The following is a 20,699-nucleotide window of genomic DNA, read 5'->3' on the forward strand; positions in this document are numbered from 1 at the left end:
TTCCCGCGCCACTTGAATGCCTAGGTACCTAAAGCTTCTCCCTACTAATCTAAACGGCAGCTCCCCCAATCGCCTCTCCTGTCCTCTCGCCTGGACCATAAACATCTCACTTTTCCCCATATTTAACTTATACCCCGAAAACCGGCCAAATTCCCCTAGAATCTATTGACTCCGATACATACAGAAGCAGGTCGCTTGCATAGAGCGAGACTCTGTGCTCCAAACCCCCCACCCCTCGGACCAGCTCCTTCCAGCCCCTTGAGGCTCTCAGCCCATGCTCCGTGCCTCCACTGGCCCGCCCCTAGGCAGCCTCCGCCCCCAACCTTCTCTCTGTCCCTTAGCCCAAGTCCCTCCCTCGTCAGCTGAACATTTTCCCCCCTTCCCCCCCCCCCCAGTAACAACACTCTGTAACTAACCCCTTTAATAAACCGAACATATGCACACCCCCCACTACGCTTCCATGAGCTAGCCCACCCAGTTAGCTTGGTGGCCCCTTTCCCTGGCGCCGGATAGTCTCCCACCTATTGTTCCCTCCCTCCCTCGCTCATTCAAACATACTCCAACGTCAAACAACCCCCACACAATTGCCCAATAGAAAAACACCAAAATCTAAACAAGCACACCTCCATTCCCCAACAGTGCAAATGAAAACCTTAACTCACTCAGCTCTGCCACTTGTCCCAAATCAATACAAAAGGCGTTACAAACAGCTTCCACAAAGCGAAAAACGGGAAACTTTTTTTAAAGAACAGAAAAACAAAAAAATACCATGAACGTTGCAGCAAAGCTCAAAAGTTCTCAGTCCACCGCCAGTCCTTTCCTTTTCATGAAGTCCAGCGCGTCCTCAGGCGACTCAAAATAAAAGTGCTGTTCCTCGTGCGTGACCCAGAGACCGTCCGGATACAACAGTCCGAACTTCACCTTTTTCTTAAAAAGGATCGACCTAATCTGGTTGAAGCCTGCTCTTCTCCTGGCCACCTCCACACCAGGTCTTGGTAAACCTGCAGGATACTGTTGTCCCACTTACAGCTCCGTGTCTGCTTGGCCCACTGTAGAATGCGCTCCTTATCCAGGTACCTGTGGAATCTCACCACCATTGCCCTCAGGGAGGGGGGTCTCCCATTTGCGGTTTCCTCGCCAGTGCTCTGTGAGCCCTGTCCACCTCCAAGGGCTGGGAGAATACTCCATTCCCCAGCAGGTTCACAAACATGTCTGCGATTTATGCCCCAGCGTCCGTTCCTTCGGACCCCTCCGGGAGCCCAACGATTCTCAAGTTCTGCCGGCGGGACCTATTCTCTAGGTCCTCCAACTTCTCCAGGAGCTTCTTCTGCTGGTCTCTCAGCATCCCCACCTCCAACTCCACCGCAGTTTGATGTCCCTCCTGCTCAGCCAGCGCCTTCCCCACTTTCTGGATCGCCCGATCTTGGGCGTCCAATCTAAGCTCCAGCCGCTCAATCGACTCTTTTATCGGGTCCAAGCAGTCCCGTTTCTGCTTAGCAAAGCCTTTCTGAATAACTTGCATCAGCTGCTTCGTTGACCGCTGGGTCGACAAACCAGAGGCCCGGTCCTCCGCCATGCCATCTCCCGCTGCAGCTTCAGCCCAAGCCTTCTCTGTCTTTCAGTTTCTGTCTTTACGAGCACTTCTAGTCCTTCTCTCCAGGCACCGATGTGGGAATTCAGTACACAATTGTCTCTGTCATCAGTTTTACAGTTCAAGTCCGGCAGAAAATCGGGGGAAAAGCTCCAAAAGTCCGAACCGAGCGGGAGCCACCAAATTTCCAACTTACTCCTTCATAGCCGCTACTGGAAGTCCCCGCCATGAGATATCTTACAACCACCCATGCTGGCAGATGGGTCCCAATTGGTTTAACGTCTCATTCAAAAGACAGCACTTTCCTCAGTACTGCAGCAGAGTGTCAGCTTGCATTTTTGTGCTCAAGCCCTGGAGTGGGGCTTGAACCCATTACATTATGATTTGGAGACAAGAGTTCTTTCAACTGAGCCATGACTGATACAAGAGTGTTTTGTGATAGAATGTGGCGCATGCAGCCTTTAAATCCCTAAATTAATTATGTGCTGATTTAAAGTTAAGGGAAAAGTTTATTAGAGGATATCTGAAGGTCCAAAAATGAACACAGTGGAATTTAGGTTTTGCAAAGGTAGTATGGGGGTGAGATCTACCGGCCGCATCCCACGGGAATTGGAGACACCTCTCCCTGACTTCCTGACAGTAAGAAGTCTTACAACACCAGGTTAAAGTCCAACATGTTTGTTTCAAACACTAGCTTTCGGAGCGCAGCTCCTTCCTCAGGTGAATCACACCTGTGATTCAACGCCGGCATCTCCACATCATGACTTCCTGACAGCTGTTACCTCATGCAGGATCTAACTAGATTTTGCAAGGTATCGCGGTCATTGTAGGTGGTTCTCAGTCTCGCACAGCTAAGTGGGGTTGAGAATACACTTGGCCATGCTGACACCGGATCTAACCAGCTCCCGCATTCAATCGGCCTCCCAGGGAGAGCCCAACCAATCACTGTTTATTACTGGTCCACGCTAATGTGGAACGGAACACGCAGGGTCTCCCGGGCCATTGGAGGTCACTGGGTGGTCAGGGCAGTTTGGCACGCTGGCTTTCCCTTGGCACCAAGGCACCTTGGCACTGCCAGGCTGGCATCTTGGAACTGCTGCCCTGGCACTGCCAATGTATCCGGGTGGTACCGCCAGGGTGCCAGCAATTCTATCAGGGTGCCAGCCGAGTGCCTGGGAACCAGGGTGGCACTGCCAAGGGTCAGGGCTTGAGCCATGCCCATGAAAAGAGAGATAGGATATATGAAGGGTGGGGGGTTGTTGGAGGGCAGGTATGAGGGACTTCCGGAATGTTGCGAGGGGTGAAGGGTGGGGATCCTGGTAGTAGGCGGGCCCGAAAGGGGGTATGGGAAGGCCTGGAAAGGGGGGCCCTCAACGACCCCGTAGGGGGGGGTGACATTACCCATGGGTCGGGGGTTGTGGGGCACCCTCAAGCTCATTTAGTGATCAGGGAACCCTTTCAAAATGCTGGCCCGATCTTGGGAACTGGTCTGGTCAGCAAGTTCAACTCCCCAGTGCTGAAAATAAATCAAAGGGTGGGCAAGCTCACAGAAAACTCTCCAGGGCCTGAAAAAGTGATGAAATGTAGTTAGATAGTGGTGGGGAACCTGTCGACAGAGCCAGGGAGAAACCCCCAGCCAAACCAACCTGAAATGACTCTTCGGGCACGACCTACCAGCCACGCTGCATCCAAAAAGCAGTGCACGTGGCCGGTAAATGACGGAAGATCCCCCTCCAGGGATCTACCCCGTTCCCCATGCCTTGTGAGATCTAAACGATTTCGTATAATATCGGGATGTGAAGCCCACCCATTGTGGGAGGGATCACCTTTGGCAAATCTGCATATTAGAGTGAGACAGCTAGTCTCACTCTAATATCCAGTTGCCTGAGGTAACCAAGGCATTGGCATCTATCCCCTTCACCTTGGAGACCTCGAGTGAACGCTGGTCCACAAACGGAACGGCACTTGTGGACGTCTCCCAGGTGATCCGAGGCCCGTAGCTGCATGCCCTCTAGGTAGGGTGGTACCCTGGCACTGCCAAGACGCCCAGGTGGCCCTGCCAGCTGGCAGGGGTGCCTCCCTGGTGCCAGGCTGGCACTGCCAAGATGCCAAGCTGGCGTTTTTTGTGTGGTGGTGATTGTGTCGGAGGGGTGCCCTGTGCGGGTGAGGGGGTCTCCTCACAGTGAGTTGGGAGGTACAGGGGTCACATCAGGGGGCTCAAGAGATCGTGACGACGGTTAAAAATTGTGTCCCAATCTCTCCCTGCACTGCGGAGTTTCATCGAGGGGGCTCCTCAATGCAGGAAACGAGGTTAAGTGCAACCTCGGAAGTGCATTCCCCACTGAGGCCCCATATCCAACCGGAGTCAAGTTAGATAACGTTGTGTTCTTCAACGCTGTGAGCGCGGGAAACACTCAGCTAAACGTGCTCTCTATGGGGTATAGTTCCGATGTTGTTAAATCGTGCCCTCAGAAACGTTTCCGTTAGATCCGGCCCTGGGTTTTGGGTAAGTGAGATTGAAAAAAACAAACAGCACTATGTGGAAACTGAGCCAATGGCAGAGGTCCCCAAGTGCTGCTTGATGGATGACAGAGCAAACACTCCTCTTCGTGAGTTGGAGGCCTTACCCTTTTTTGAGCATTTCAGCACAGCGAAACCTGGAGAATGCCAGGAGTCGGCAGCCAGACTGAAAGTTGGCTGTGATGTTTGCAGTACCGGGAAATAAATGCAGAAGATGAGACACTGGAATGAAATGGGAAACATAAACAGAAGTGTAGCCTATGTCCACCTGTTCCAAGCTCACTTGGACACAACAACCTCACAGCACTTCCATTGCATTCCCATACATAACTCTACCTCAGCATAGTCAAGGTGATTATGGACAATTGAAAATTTGTGGTGCTCAGGTAGGATCCATAGGAGCTCAAATCTGCATAGGAGCATAGGTGATCAAATCTGCTTTGGGAAATGCATCAAAACGTTGATATTTGACAGGTAAGCTGTGGTACTCAATGCGCAGGGAACTAAAAATGTTGGATATTTGGGCAAACAGCCATCTTTCTGATATGTGGGCAGCACAGTTCATGATATTGAGGTATTGGTAATGATTCACAGGAAAGTTCTTGAAGGAAGTGGCGATCTTGTCAACCACTTATCCATTATTGCAGGCTTCCTGGAGGCTGCCGTTTGTAAAGCTTTTTTTTAAACCAACCTGTAAAGCGTTGGAAGTGTCGTACTTGGAAATGTTAATCCAAGGCCCCATGTCAGGTGGATGTGGGAGTTCCCAGGCACTAGCTCATGAAGGGGAAAGTGGGTTCTTCCTTTGTAGAACTGTGTTAGTTGTCCTGGGTTACTGATTCAGAGGGCTTTGGGGCCTGCTGATCATTCTGGCATATGTCTCCTTTCATTTTGCTCCAGCCCAAATCATTAAATATTGTACTTCAAATATCTAAAATAAAACAGAATTGCCTGAAGATTGAAACAAAATTGTTGGCATTTTCAAAACATCTATGTTAAAAAGTTCAGAAATCTGGAAACTTGTCTGAGTGCACTATAATGGTACGTCAATCATTAGAAAATATCCCTTTAAGCCCTCCTGTATCCACATTGTTTATTCCCATTCCAAATTGGCACCTAAAAGAAAAAAGAATGCAGGCCATAAATACCATTAATTGTGTATGTGCTCATTTAAATATATTTGCATTAAATCCAGATCCTTAATGGGACTCAGTTCAGGAAATGGCACTTTGGAACACGAAGCCTAGAAGAGAAGGAAATTGCAGGCCAGAAAGAATTTGGCACTTATCCTTCCTTTAAATATATGATCATGTTGTGCTTGCTCTCCTCGATGCACAGAACCAGGACACTGGGGCGGAGTTCTCCGACCCCCCGCAGGGTTGGGGAATCGCCCGGGGCCTTTGTAAATCCCGCCCCCGCCGTGGCCGGAATTCTCCGCCACCCGGGAATCGGCGGTGGCGGGAATCGCGCCCCGCCGGTCGGTGGGCCCCCCGTGGCGATTCTCCGGCCCGCAATGGGCCAAAGTCTCGCCGCTGTCAGGCCTCTCCCGCCGACGTGGTTTAAACCACCTCTGGTGCCGGCGGGAGCAGGGCCCCGGGGTCCTGGGGGGGGGGGGGGGGGGGGGGGGGGGGGGGCGATCGGACCCAGGGGGGTGCCCCCATGGTGGCCTGGCCCGCGATCGGGGCCCACCGATCGGCCGGCGGGCCTCTGCCGTGGAGGCACTCTTTTTCTTCCGCCGCCGTCATGGCCTCCACCATGGCGGAGGCCGAAGTGACCCCCTCCACCGCGCATGCGCCGGTGGTGACGTCAGCGGCCGCTGACGCTCTGGTGCATGCGTGGACTCACGCCGACCAGCGAAGGCCTTTCGGCCAGCCCCGACGCCGGTTGGCGGGGCACCAAAGGCCGTTGGTGTCAGTCGGCGGAGCGGGAGCCACTCTGACGCGGGCCTAGCCCCTAAAGGTGCGGAGAATTCCGCACCTTTGGGGAGGCCCGATGCCGGAGTGGTTCTTCCCACTCCGGTACGCTGGGACCCCCTGCCCCGCCGGGTAGGGGAGAATCCTGGCCCTGGCTTTTAAAGGTGCATCATATAAAACACATGGAGAAAAAATGACTTTTTCCGTCATTTTGCTCCAAACACCATGGGCGGGATTCTCCAACCCCCCGCCGGGTCAGAGAATTGCCGAGGGTCGGCGTGAATCCCGCCCCCGCTGTCCTCCAAATTCTCCCGTCCCTCAAAAATCGGCTTGGCGTGAATTGCGCCGCCTGCCTCGAAGAATGGCGGGGCGCGGCATGACTCAATGGGCCCGGGGCTGCCCGAATTCTCCGGCCCGCGATGGGCCGAAGCCCTGCCCGTTTTATGTCAGTCCCGCCGACGTAAATTGGAATAAGTCCTTACCGGCGGTGACCTCCGGGGTTTCTGGGGGGGCGCGGGGGGATCTGGCCCCGGGAGGTGCCCCCACGGTGGCCTGGCCCGCGATCGGGGCCCACCATTCCGCGGGCGGGCCTGTGCCTGGGGGCACTGTATTGTTCCGAACTGGCGGCTGTAGCAGTCCACCATTGCCGGTACGGAAACAAAGCCCTCCGCACATGCGCGGGGATGACGCCAGCACGCGCTGACACTCCCGCGCATGCACAAACTCGCGCCGGCCAGCGGAGGCTCTTCGGTGCCGGTTGGCATGGCGCCAAGCCCCTTTCCCGCCGGCCGGCAGGGCGCAAACCACTTCGGGTCGGGCCTAGCCCCAATTCTCCGCACCTCTGGGGCGGCCCGACGCCGGAGTGGTTCACGCCACTTCTCGGTGCCGGGACCCCCCGCCCCGCCGGGTAGGGGAGAATCCCGCCTCATGGGTCTGTAGCCACCTCGAGCAGAGAAATGGCAAGAACATTGAAGAGAAGGCCAGGCCTTATTCTTCCTGCCTTTTTGGACATGTTCTCCCTCCAGAGCATCTGTTGTTCTCTTCCCCCATCACCTGCATGTGGAATGCATCGGAGACCCCTGGTCTAGGACCGCTATGCCCAGGGGGCGGTAGGTGGGGAGGTAGCAGAGGGCAACATGGGGTGGGGGTGTGTGTGAAGTATCAGAGTTGAGGTCAGAGTGGTGGCAGGTGGGATTGGTGCCAGGAGGCCGGTGTCAACTTACCCATCGGCCCGGTGGAGGTTGTTGGTCTTTTTCCTGCACTGGACTGGTCACGCTGCCCGAACTGACAGCCACTTCGACTGCTTCCCAGGTGACATTGGCAGCTTGGTGGCTGGTCCTCTGATCCCTTCGGGGGAACAGGGTGTTCCGTCCCACCTCCATGGAGTCCAGCAGTTTGGCCAGGTCAGCATCCTCGAAGCGTGCAGCAGGTGTACATGTGCTGTGTGCTGAATGGAGTGTGTTCGGAGGGAGTTTATGAGCAGCTCCCCCGTGTTAGCGGGGAGCAGCCGAGTGCGGTCCAGGTGATTCAGGGGGTGGGACAGCTATTTCTGCTTTGGAGCTCATGGCTGATCATTTCCGGCCCTAAGTTCCGTTCGGCACAGGCTGCTGTCTCGCCGGGGTGGCCATCAGGCAGCACCCGGAAGCCATGCCCAATACGGCACCTAGATCTTCTCCTGTTTCTCTCTCTCTGTTTCTCTTTCTTACCTAAATTTGCCTTAATTATGGGTGGGTGGGTCAGGGGGTCAGTGGTTTCATTCTGGAGGGGGTTCAGGATGGGATGTGTGGGGTTTGGTGGTCAGTGGGGTTAGTCAAGGAGGATGGGGGTATGTCAAGGGCTTGGTGGGTACATTTCCGTCACACCGGAAACTAGATGGATCCATTAGAGACTGGCCTATAATAATTACTGGTACCTGCACTTAAACCACACTGCAGCGGCTTAGTTACATTTCTGTCTGTGAGCGGTTAAACAACCCTGAGGTGTGAGCACAGTTGAAGCTAGCTGAGAGCTGATTCAGCATCATTCTTTGGCAGTTGAACACCAATGATGTCAATGATGCTTGCAGGCAAATAAATGTTTCTAACTGATGTGGTTTGAGTGCTGTGGAAATTCAGTTCACGTCAGTGACTTCAATTGATCACTTTCAGATGTCCAAGGATGACGGAAAGGTTGCTTTGGAATGCAGAGTATCTCACTCAGGTGCAAGTTAACACTGCTGCGTGCATAATTCTGTCAAAGTTTTTAGGTAGAGATTGTGTAACTGACATTGAAACAACAAAATATCCTCGCTACCCGGGGATGTGCATCGTCCAATTTGCCTCATATTTCAAAATTCCAATATTTTAAGATAGATATGTTCTATTTCCAAAACACTCCTGACTGATCTCTATTTGACTCAACTCCTATTCATTCAACTAATCTCTGACCCAGTGCTTGTCTTCCACATTAACTTGCCCATCTCCTCTGGGATTCCTCTGTGGGATACAACCACTGTTGTCATTTCCACCTTAAAAAGTGTACTCTGGACCTTCAAGTAGTTCCCACCTCTAATTCTTTCCTCGTTTAGTATGCGTGGAGTATCCTAGTGCCACCCAGCTTCACATCTAGTTCACCTATCAGTCTGGCTCTGAATTGTTAATCTTACTGAAGCTACAAAGGGAGGAGTTAGCAACAGTCCATGGACTGACAATGGCCTTTTAGAGACTGGTGTGGTGGTGATGGAGGGGGGGAGATAGGTGTTCCTCCTGTTTCCAAATTAGGCCATGTGTCTTTTACACAACTTATTTTTTTGGTTGCAACTTCCAGCGTTCCGTCACTGGTTAGGCTGCATGCAGACTTGGTTATCCTGGCCTTACACCAGCTGTGTTCAGGGCTGTTGAAGCTCATTGGTTTAATTGGCACACCCTTTAGGCCTATAACATATGGACACAGCACCACCAAATTTGAAAGCCATTGATGGGGTGAGATTGTGACTGTGTTGCTTCATTGCTGATCGTCATCCTCAACACAGTTCCCCTCTCCTCCAAAGCATCTTTTGTGGTTCATGCCCGTAATATTTCTGTACTTATGGTTTAATTTTTACTCATCCAAATGAAGCTAGCACATCGTCTGCAATAATGTCTCCCCCTGTGCCTGAAGGTTCCAGTCTTGATTCCCTCCTGTTCAAAGTACCTATATTGTCTGTGAGCAATATTCCGGTAAGCAAGGGGTCAGCTTCTAAACGTGCGTTGTTTTTTTAAAATAAATTTAGATTAGCCAATTATTTTTTCCAATTAAGGGGCAATTTAGCGTGGCCAATCCACCTACTCTGCACATTTTTGGGTTGTGGGGGCGAAACCCACGCAGACACGGGGAGAATGTGCAAACTCCACACGGACAGTGACCCAGAGCCGGGATTGAACCTGGGACCTCAGCGCCATGAGGCGGTTGTGCTAACCACTAGGCCACCGTGCTGCCCTAAACGTGCGTTGTTGGTGCCTATCCATTATCACCATTCCAAAATGACTCAACATTTTTTTCTGCTGTCTGTCAAGCAATAAGTTATGGAATAGTTGCAAATTTTCTGCAATTCAACATTGGCAAAACGCATCAATTAATCTTGGTTGTTAGAAATCTTTGGTTTTAGTCTTGGAGTCTCTGTTAGCTGCTTGCTCAGAGGGAACCTGACAGCATGAAGCCTAGCCTCGCTGCTTCATTTAACCATGAGTTGAGATCCATCAACAGGACCACTGATTTCCACCACCACAATAATTCCCCATCATCAGCTCTATGTGCTATAATCGTCATCCATACCTGATTCAGGACTTCACTGGAAATAAAAACAAGGAAGAGGTTGCTGCTTTGCAATCACCAGAATTGCAGTATTGCCCAAAGGCAAGGTTACCCCCAGTTTCTCTAGTGCCATAGAGCAGTGTTTTTCAAACTTTTTTTCCGGGGACCCATTTTTACCAACAGGCCGACCTTCGCGACCCACGCCGGCCGACTGTCACGACTCACGCCAGCCAACCTTCGCTGCCCACGCCGGCCGACCTGTGCGACCCATCATTTTCTCTTCCCTTGTTTGCTGTTGCTGACAAAAATGGAGGAAATGGTTTTGGGTTCCTTTGGCCCCAATGGTCCCTTTGGCCCCCCGAACGTGTCATAAAGAAAGGCTGCGACCGTATAAAAGCGCATGCGCATAGTTTTGTGCATGCGCACCGATGATCGGGCACGCATGCGCATTGCGGCCAAATTTTAAAAATCTGGCCGCGGCCTTTTTGAAGGCCCTTGCAGCAGGCATAGTTAAAAGCCGGCTGCTGCGGCTGTTGCGCTAGATTTGCGCGATTGGAAGCGCTGCGACGGACGGCTCCCTGACCCTCCCAACACACCGCCCGTGACAATGCCTGCCATAGAGTCATAGAATTTTACAGCAGAATAAGAACTCCTTTGGCCCATTGTGTCTGCACCAGCTGACAAGCACCTATTTATCCTGATCCCATTTTACAACACTTGGTCCATAGCCATGTGTGTTATTGAATTACAAGTGCTCATCTAAATACTTCTTAAATGTTCTGAGGGTTCCCTCCTCTACCGCAGTGAGTTCCAGATTCCCACCAAAATCTGGGTGAAAACATTTTTCCTTAAATCCCCGCTAAATCTCCTGCCCTCCTACCTTAAAGCTATGCTCCCTGGTTATTGACCCCTCTATTCAGGGGAAAAGTTCTTTTGTATCTACCCTATCTATGTCACTCATAATTTTGTACACATCAATCAGGTCCCACCCTCAGCCTTCACTGCCCTAAGGAAAGCTACCCAGCCTAACCAGCCTCTCTTCAGAGCTGAAACGCTCCAATCTTGGCACTATCCTAGTGAATTTCATTTGTGCCCTCTCTGGTGCTCTGATTCCTGGGGTTTCAGTTCACCCTGAACTCCATTACTTGAACCCTACCCTGTGCTCCCTTTCAACTATCAATCATAACCGTAAATGGCTTCCCATACACCAGTGCATTTAGTTCAAAATTCTGATTATTTACAAGTTCCTTCGTTATCATTATTCCAGATCCTGCCTGTGACCTTCTCAAATCCTATACCCTGTGGTTTCTGAGCATTCCACATGCCTCCGCTCCTCCAGTTCCTCTGGGACAGAATCTTCAGTTATCAGTCCAGAATCTGTGATTCCCACGCTAAAGTCCTTTCACACCTCAACTTACGATCACAAAACCCCATTAAACTGCAAATTGTCACTCCCCTAATCTTTCCAAATTGATGTAGCACATAAATTCAAGTTCTTACGACTGTCGGAGTCAGATTATTCAATTTCTAATAGCTAAAATGAAAAATATTTAGATAGGAATCCAGCACATTAATTTGAGCGTACCAAGCAACAACTAGGATTGCTGAATAGAATATATGACTTGGATCCGGGGATACGTATTCTATTGGAGGGGTAGAGATTCTGTTTACTATATTAATGAGCCATAACTAACTCTCTACTCCTCCTCCCAAATTCTTCAGCTCCGCGGGGAGCTGCCTCTGCTGTAAACGTTGAAAGCCGAGGGAACTTGGCCTGGCAGTTCAAAGCCTCTTAAGATGGATGGGTGTTTCCCATGAACATTTTCCAGCTCTTTGCAAAATCTGATGGGCTGCTGATTAATCTAATTCACCGTGATACAGTCATGTTTGCTGGCCACTTGTGGATTGCTGGAATTTGGTTCAGCAAAATGTATTCATAGCTTACAGCGAAAACAGAAAATGCTGGAAACACATGGCAGGTCTGACGCGTATCTGTGGAAAGTGGAGCCAAATTTACGTTTCAGGTGTAAGTCCTTTTATACTCAAGGGAAGTCAAGTCAGCTTTAAGCAACATCAAAGCTACTATCACAATAGCAGCAGGATTGCTTAAAGACAATCCATGCCTGTTATTTTAGCAAAGATGATAACCTATTGAAAATAAATGGATTAAAATCTTTGTTGAAAAGATGACACTTATGTCTTTATCCATTGTTATCGATGGTGGCAGCTTATGATTCCTTTCCAATTAATGCTGATTGTAGATTGTTATATGACTCTGCAGCAATGTGGTTGACTCTTAAATGTCCTCTGAAATGGCCACTGAGTGGTATCAAAAAAAAACGCTGGAAAGTCAATAAAAAGGAATCAACCTAGGCACTGGAAAGGATAACGGCAAACCCAGCCCTATCGACCCTGCAGTATCCTCCTTACTAACAGCTTGTGCCAAAACTGGGAGAGCTATCTCACAGACTAGTCATGCAACAGCCTGACATAGTCATACTCACGGAATCACACCTTACAGATAACGTCCTAGACGCCACTATCACCATTCCTGGGTATGTTCTATCTCAGTGTTCTTCAAAGTCAGGTGCGCGAGCGGGTGTCGGGAGGGTCGCGGAGCTGTTGTCCGCGGCGCTCCAGGTCGCGCAAATCCCCACCCAGCAGCCGGCTTTTCATGACGCCGGCTGCAAGCGGTCGCGACTATGTTAAAAAAAAAATTCAGACGCATTGCGCATGCGCGCACGAAGATCGCTGCTCATGTGCAGTGCGGCCGCTACTTTTTTTTAACGGTTGCAGCTTTTTGTTTTACAAGTTCTGTAGTGGTTTTAATTCATTTATTCATTTATTTTATTCATTTAATTTTTTTTCATTTATTTTATTCATTTTATTTTTATTTACAAGTGCGGGGGGCAGGGGGTTTATTCATTTTTTTCATTTATTTTACTCATTTTATTTTTTATTTTTCTTTACAAGTTCGGGGGGGGATTTATTTGATAAAAGTTTACAGGAAAAAAATGCAGAACTTTGGACAGATGGAGACTCCATACTTTCCGACACCAGAAGGCTTCACCTTCATCCAACAGGTTCCATTGGAGGAGCGTGTATGAGGGCTAAAGGGACCCAAAACCATTTCCTCCATTTTTGTCAGCAGCAAACAAGGTAAGAGAAAATGGTGGGTCGCGCAGGTCGGCCGGCGTGGGTCGCGCAGGTCTGCCGGCGTGGGTCACGAAGGTCGGCCGGGTTGTGTCCCGGATTGGTAAAAATGGGTCCCCGGAAAAGAAGTTTGAAGAACACTGTCCTATCTGACCGGCAGGACAGGCCCAGCAGAGGTGGCAGCACAATGGTATATAGTCGGGAGGGAGTTGCCCTGGGAGTCCTTAACATTGACTCCGGACCCCATGAAGGCTCATGGCTTCAGGTCAAACATGGGCAAGGAAGCCTCCTGCTGATTACAACGTACTAGCCACCCTCAGCTGATGAAGCAGTACTCATCCATGGTGAACACCACTTGGAGGAAGCACTGAGGGTGGCAAGGGCACAGAATGGGTGGGGGACGTCAATGTCCATCACTAAGAGTGGCTCTGTAGCACCACTACTGATCGAGTTGCCAAGTCCTAAGGAACATAATTGCTTGACTGGGTCTGCGACAGGTGGTGAGGGAACCATCAAGAGGGAAAAACATACTTGACCTCAAACTCACAAACCTGCCTATCGCAGATGCATTTGTCTGCGACAATATCGTTAGGAGTGACCACTGCACAGGTCTTGAGGAGACAAAGTCCCATCTTCACATTGAGGATACTGTCCAGCGTTATGTGTGACACTAGCAGCATGCTAAATGGGATAGATTCAGCACTGATCTCGCAAGTCAAGACTGGGCATCCATGAGGCTCTGTGGACCATCATCAGCAGCAGAATTGTACTCAGCCACAATCTGTAACCTTATGGTCCGGCATATCCCCCACTCTACCATTACCACCAAGCCAGGGGATCAACCCTGATTCAGTGAAGAGTGCAGGAGAATATGCCAGGAGCAACATCAGGCATACCGAAAAATGAGGTGCCAAACTGGTGAAGTTACTACTAGTAACCAAACATCAGAAGCAGCAAGTGATAGACAGAACTAAGTGATCCCACAGCCAACAAATCAGATCTAAGCTCTGCAGTCCTGTCACATTCAGTTGTGAATGGTGGTGAACAATTAAACAACTCGCTGGAGGAGGCTCCACAAATATCCCCATACTCCATGATTAGGAGCCCAGCACAACTGTGCAAAAGACAAGGCTGAAGCATTTGCAATAATCTTCAGCCAGAAGTGCTGAGTGGATGATCCATCTTGGTCTGCTCCAGAGGTCCCCAGCAGCTCCAACAACACTCAAGAAGCTCCAACAACACTCAAGAAGCTCAACACTATCCAGGAAAAAGCAGCCCCTTGATTGGTACCCCTTCCACAAACATTTGCTCGCTCCACCATCAACACACAGCAGCAGCAGTGTGTACCATCTACAAGATGCACTGCAGGGACATACCTAGGCTCCTTCGGCAGCACCTTCCAAACCCATGACCACTACCATCTAGGAAGATAAGGGCAGCAGATACGTAGGAACATCACCATCCTGACTTGTAAATATATATCGCCATTCCTTCACTGTCACTGGGTCAAATTCCTGGAACTCCCTCCCTAACAGCACTGTGGGTGTACTTGCACCACATGGACTGCAACCGTTCAAGGAGGCAGCTCACCGCCACCTTCTCACGGGCAATTAGGGATGGGCAACAAATGCTGGCCTAGCCAGCGAAGCCCACGTCCTGTCAAAAATGAACTTTTTGAAAAATGACTGCAAATAAGATGTCTTTTAAAGAAAAATCATTCTTCAGACAATCCTCAAATCTATTGAGCTGACTGCTTACCAAGTTTTATTTTCCTGTTGAAATGGTGAACAAAGGACTGTCATACAAACATGTTAAATGCCCACCCACCAACAGAGCAACATTCATTTCGGGACCATAAACAGAGGCAACAAACGCTGGAAATTGGAAATAAAATCAGGAAAACACAAAGCAGATCTGAATAGTTCAGGTGAGTCGTTTCATTAGAAAGGGGATTTTGATGACTGGTCTGATTCTAAATGTTCAAATGCCTTTTCTCTATGCTGAGGGACCTGTCGTAGATTTCCAGCATTTCCTGTCCAGACTTTTAAACTCGAAAGTGTAAAATTTAAAAAATGAGCATGTGGACACCAATGAAAATTTAAGCCAATTTTGCTTTCTCTCCAGAGACTTCAGAAAAATCCTTTAAAAGCAATAATTATAGTACAGATTGTGTCGCTCAGCAAAGCTTCTTTGTATTTACAGAATCCATCTAGCGCAGTTCATTCTTTAAATGTCAGATTTATGCAGACACATTTGAAATGCCAAATGTACCTTCACTGACCTTTTCAATTTGGGCAGTCTCACTAACTTTGGTTTTTAGTGCATTGAGTGGGTCTTTGTCAGTAACCCACAGATATTCAGCCATTGGCTCATAGTGACGGTGAACACTGCTGACATTTAAAAAAAAGCTTTTCAGCTGCTACGTGTGTTTGCTTTCGTCTGCAACTCTGAGAGCCAAATTTCTGAAAATCCAGTCGTACCTGGCTAACTCAGCCAGATTTATAGAGATTACCTCCAACTCTCTGCATTCTATATGATATGCATTCATTTCTTGGTTTTCTGATTAAAGCATTAACATTACTACTTAACTTTGATTGCACCATTCCACTATCTTCAAAGCTCAACATAATACGCAAAAGCCTTGTAATAGAGGGTACAAAAGTTTAATACGCAGGAGCATGGTGGGCGCGATTCTCCGCCCCCATGCCGGGTGGGAGAATAGCGGGAGGGCCTCCCGCCATTTTTCATGCCCTCCAGCTATTCTCCCCCCCACGCCCGAACCACGCCACGATTTGCTTCTCGCCGTGAGCGGCGATTCTCCGAGGCCGATGGGCCGGGCCTTCACACCCATTTCAACACGGCAGCAAACACACCTGCTCGCTGCCGTCGTGAAACGGGCACCAGATGCCCATTTGGGGCATCTAGAGGCCCGATTGGCACGGGAGCACCACGACTGTGCTCGGGAGGGGACAGGCCCGCGATCGGTGCCCACCGATCGTCGGGCCAGCGTCCAAACCAGACGCACTCTTTCCACTCCGCCGCCCGGCAAGATCAAACCGCCACGTCTTGCCAGGCGGCTGAGGAGAAAGACGCCAACTGCGCATGCGCGGGTTGACGTTGTCCAACCTGTGCATGCGCGGCTTGCCTCATCGGCCGCGCCAGCCGCCGTGACGCTTGACGTGCGGCCTTGACGATGCATGGGGCCACGCTCCTAGCCCCGTCCGGGGGGGGGGGGGGGGGGGGGGGGGGAGAATCGGCCCCGGAAGTGGTTGAGAAGGCGGGGCCTTCATGAATAACCTCAGCCAGTACTGGAATTGAACCCACACTGTTGGCCTCGCTCCTCATCACAAACCAGCTGTCCCAGCCAACTGAACCACATCAGCCCTCATAAAAAGATTAGGAATATTTGGCTCCTCAAAGTTGCAGCTCTGCCATTCTATCAAATCATGGTGGATTGCGATAGCTGTGATTTCATTGGTAGCACACACTTTTTTAAGTTAGAAAGACTTGATCAGTGCAATAATGAGGGAGTGCAGTGCTGTCAGAAGTGCCGTCTTTTGAATGAGATCAAACCAAGGTGCCTATCAGTCCTCTCATGTGGCTGCAAAGGATCGAATGACACTATTTCGAAGAACAGGGGAGTTATTCCCAGTGTCCTGACCAATATTGATTCATTAATTGACATCACAAAAAACAAAAGCAGATTACCTGGTCATTAATTCATCTTGCTGTGTGCAACACAGCTGCTGTGTGTGCTTCCTTCATTGCAGAAGCAATTAAACTTCAGAAACAGCTCATGGGCCATGGAGTGCTTTGGGGCATTCTGTGGTTGCTAAAGCCACCAAATGAATGAAAAACAAACCAAAATCAATGCAACTTCAGTCATTGAGCCCCAGTAGGCAGATGACTCTTGAGTGTGCGCTCACTCAGAAACTGACCTCCAGGTCATTGTCGACTCCTTTGCTGAATCTATTGAGAAAATGCGTCTTTCACTTGGGATCCAGAAAAATAAGATCCTCTTCCGACAAGCTCCCGTAGCACAACGCCTTCCCCCATTGATTCAGATCAATGGCGAGATCCTGGAAAATGTGACCCATTTTCTTGGGAGTCCTTGCTTGATGAAGACAGACATAGATGATAAAATTCATAATCATCTTTCAGGTGCCAACTCCATTTTTGGTCAACTGATGAACAGGATATTTGAGGAGCAGGATCTCAAACCCGAAAGTAAGGCCATGGTTTACCGGGTAGCAGTGATCCCTGCACTCCTATTTGCTTTGAAGACTTGAATAATCTGCAGTCGGTATCTCAAAACGCTGGAAAAGTACCACCAGAGGAGCTTTGCAAGATCCTCCAAGTTCAGTGGCAAGAAAGATGGTGCAACAACAGTGTCTTCTCCCAAATCAACATACCCAGCATTGAGACGCTAATCGCTCAAAACCAGTACTCCTCAGCACAACATGCCATTCATACACCTGACACCAGACCTCCAAAGCAACTGTTCTACATGGAACTTGGTAGTGGCAGGACACTCCCAGGAGAACACTGGAATTCGTTGGAAACACACAGAGGTCAACTTGAGGCATTGGAAAGAATGCACTTCAAACACCTACCCGAGTTTGCAAGCACCTGCTGCATGTGGCAGAGTCTGAAGATCGTGCAGTGGATCTATCGGCTGTCTCAGAATCAATCGAGCCAGAATGAAAGAAAATCATCCTATATCCCGAGGAACTATCCAAGAAATGCAAGACTTATTTTTATATTTTCTGATCTGGATCTCATCTCCACTTTCCTGCCTGTGCTCCATGTGCTCTGACACCCTGACTCAACAAGAATCTATTTATTTTGGTTTTGAAAGCTCCAATTATCGTAACGCTCACAATCAGGGAAGACAATGTGCTGAATCTTTAGGTCCCTTGGTATGAAATGGTTTTGTTCTTCAATAGTTTAGCTCTACTTTTAAGAATATGTTCCACTTGTTCTTGATCCTCCACAAGAGGAAATAGTTATTCTGTATGTACCCTATCAGATGCAGCAGGAGAATAATACAATTTCAGGTCTATTTTAAAGTGTATTTACTGGGAAATTAGCAGTTTACACATTACTTATAGTCCAATCAAAGTTCCATGCCCTATTTACCAATAATCTGATGAAATTGTCCCAGCAGGGGGGCAGCACGGTGGCACAGTGGTTAGCATTGCTGCCTACGGCGCTGAGGACCCAGGTTCGAATCCCGGCCCTGGGTCACTGTCCGTGTGGAGTTTGCACATTCTCCCCGTGTCTGCGTGGGTTTCGCCCCCACAACCCAAAGATGTGCAGGGTAGGTGGATTGGCCACGCTAAATTGCCCCTTAATTGGAAAAAATAATTGGGCACTCTAAATTTATAAAAAAAAAAGAAATTGTCCCAGCAGGATTGGTCATCATTAATTACTGCCAGAACCTTTCACAATGTATTGGCTGTTAAAACAGCCCCATTGATTGTCCTTCCATTGACGACAAGATACCAGACTAATCAATTAATCCTGTAATGTCTGACCAGTTGATAAATCTTACCTTGCTGTCTACCTATCTTTCTGATGCGGTTCTTCCATTGCACAATAACTTGTTGTAAGTCTGCAGATGCTGCAGAAACCCTGAGTGAGGCCAAATGACTCTGCGAGCAGTTTCACTTATTTTAATGAAATGTACATGTATTGTCACGTACCAACCCGTCGACTCGAGTGCATCAATCAAAAGATATGAAAAATACTTGCTTTTAAATTGTCATTCTCATTTTCAAGCAGGCCATATTAACAACTGAAAAACCCCATCGACAATGACAAGGGGCAACCCTAGACTATTAGAGAAGGGACCATACTGTCAAACGTAATCATCTGATGTGCAATTTGTATTAATCTATCTTAATCTAGCAATTGGGCACATTTAGAGATTTCCACAACTATTTATAACTGAAACTTGCCAGCTCACACAAAGCCCGCTGCTGTGTCCAGTTAAAGCACTGTGAAAATCACACCTGGTGCGTGTGACTGAGTTATTAGCTTGTAATGACTGGTTATTAATGGCAGTGACAGCACTTACTTCACTCAGAGTGAAGAGAATCTTTTGCAAGGTCAACAGATTTGGTTCTATTTGGGAATCGCTAATGATCCATATGTTTAGTGTCTGTTAACTCTTTGCAGCTATCACTAAAGGCAATCATTATCTATTTCCTCTGGGAGCAGCATCAGAAAGAAATCATTTTAAAATGTGCGGCAGTGTGTATGATACAGGTATCCTCTTAACTTTGCAAGATTAAAGTGTCCAAACAGGGAGGATAATTTCTCCTACCGCATTTCAGAAAGAGAGAGAATAATGTTCAGCATCAGTACGGCCGGGCACAGGCTTGATTTGTTGTACCTTTTTCTTCAGTTTCTCACTTTTCTCTCCAAACCTTTGTCACCACGTGTGAGTCGTTACGTAGCAACGCATAGGTGGTCTGGTACCTGTTCATGTGATGCAAAATTTAAAGTTAAAATAGAAAGTTCTGGGAAAAAAAGGAGAGTGGGGGGGAGGGGGAGTAGAATTTTAGGTCTGCCGAGTGGGCATTCACCCGACACGGAAGAGCATTAAATAGCCTCTGATGGCATGGGGTGCAAATCCCAACAGCATTGCGCACATGTGTGATATTTCGATCGGCAGCTGCAGGAACGGATTGGCTGCACACTGGCCAACAATGATCCAGCTTGCTGAGGGGATTAAATCCGCAAATTGACCAAGACTTTATATCCCTCGTGCAATTTCAAGCTTGCATGCGGTAAACACGGGCATTGAACCAACCACTTTTCCGTTGTTTTGGATTCAACGCCGGGATAAAAGGGAAAGGGAGCAAATGTTGATTGAGGAGTTTCAGGGAGAGATTTGAGGTGGAGTTTTGTGGGTTTTGAGAGTGATTTCTGTGTTGGGCTCAGCACAGTGTGGAGATCTCTGGACATTGCTGTCCCCTGGCACGGGAGGTTTGGCTCCCTCCGCACGAGTCAGCCCCATCTGTATACCCACAGGTAGGTATTGTTTACTCAGCAGGGAGCACCTCCTCTGAGGAGGACTGGGAACAAAGAGGGAAGAGGCCTGGTGGTCGCAGGCATCCATCTCGCGCAGGCACTGGATCATGAGAGATACCACTACCCAGCAGCCAGGGTGTACAGACAGCGTTCAAACCTCTTGGACATGGCAGAGGACCAGTGCTGCAGAACAGCTTTCAGGAGAAGCCATGAGGAGCATATGATGATCAGTCTGGAGAGGACCTCCAATTGTGTGGGTGGACACCCAATTCCTGTAGCTCTGAAGATCACAGAGGTACCAACCCCTTATGCCTGGATTGTTCCAGGGCGCAGTGGGTGACCTTTGTCGAGTCTCGCAGTCAGCTGCATACAGCTGTTTCCAGCTGGTGACTGATGCTCTGTTCAGGAATGTTCCGTTAGAACATTCATTCATTTCAGGACGGACAAAGTAGGATAGGCTGAGTGGGCCAGAGACTTCACCGCCATTGCAGCTAACCCTCACATCTAGAACACCACAGGTTGGACCCATGAGGCCATCAAGGTGCCAGCCGAGTGTGTTTGTGAACAGGAAGGAATGCCATTCAATGAACGTTCAGACAATCTGTGACCACAGGACCCAGGTTCTGCAGGCCTGTGCAGGAAAGCTGGGCAGCTCTCACAATACCTACATCCTTTGGCACTCACAAGTGCCAGGGCCCTTTGCTGTTCCAGCTCGC

This window comes from Scyliorhinus canicula, chromosome 14 (genome assembly GCF_902713615.1).
Source record: "Scyliorhinus canicula chromosome 14, sScyCan1.1, whole genome shotgun sequence".
In the NCBI taxonomy this organism is placed as follows: Eukaryota; Metazoa; Chordata; class Chondrichthyes; order Carcharhiniformes; family Scyliorhinidae; genus Scyliorhinus; species Scyliorhinus canicula.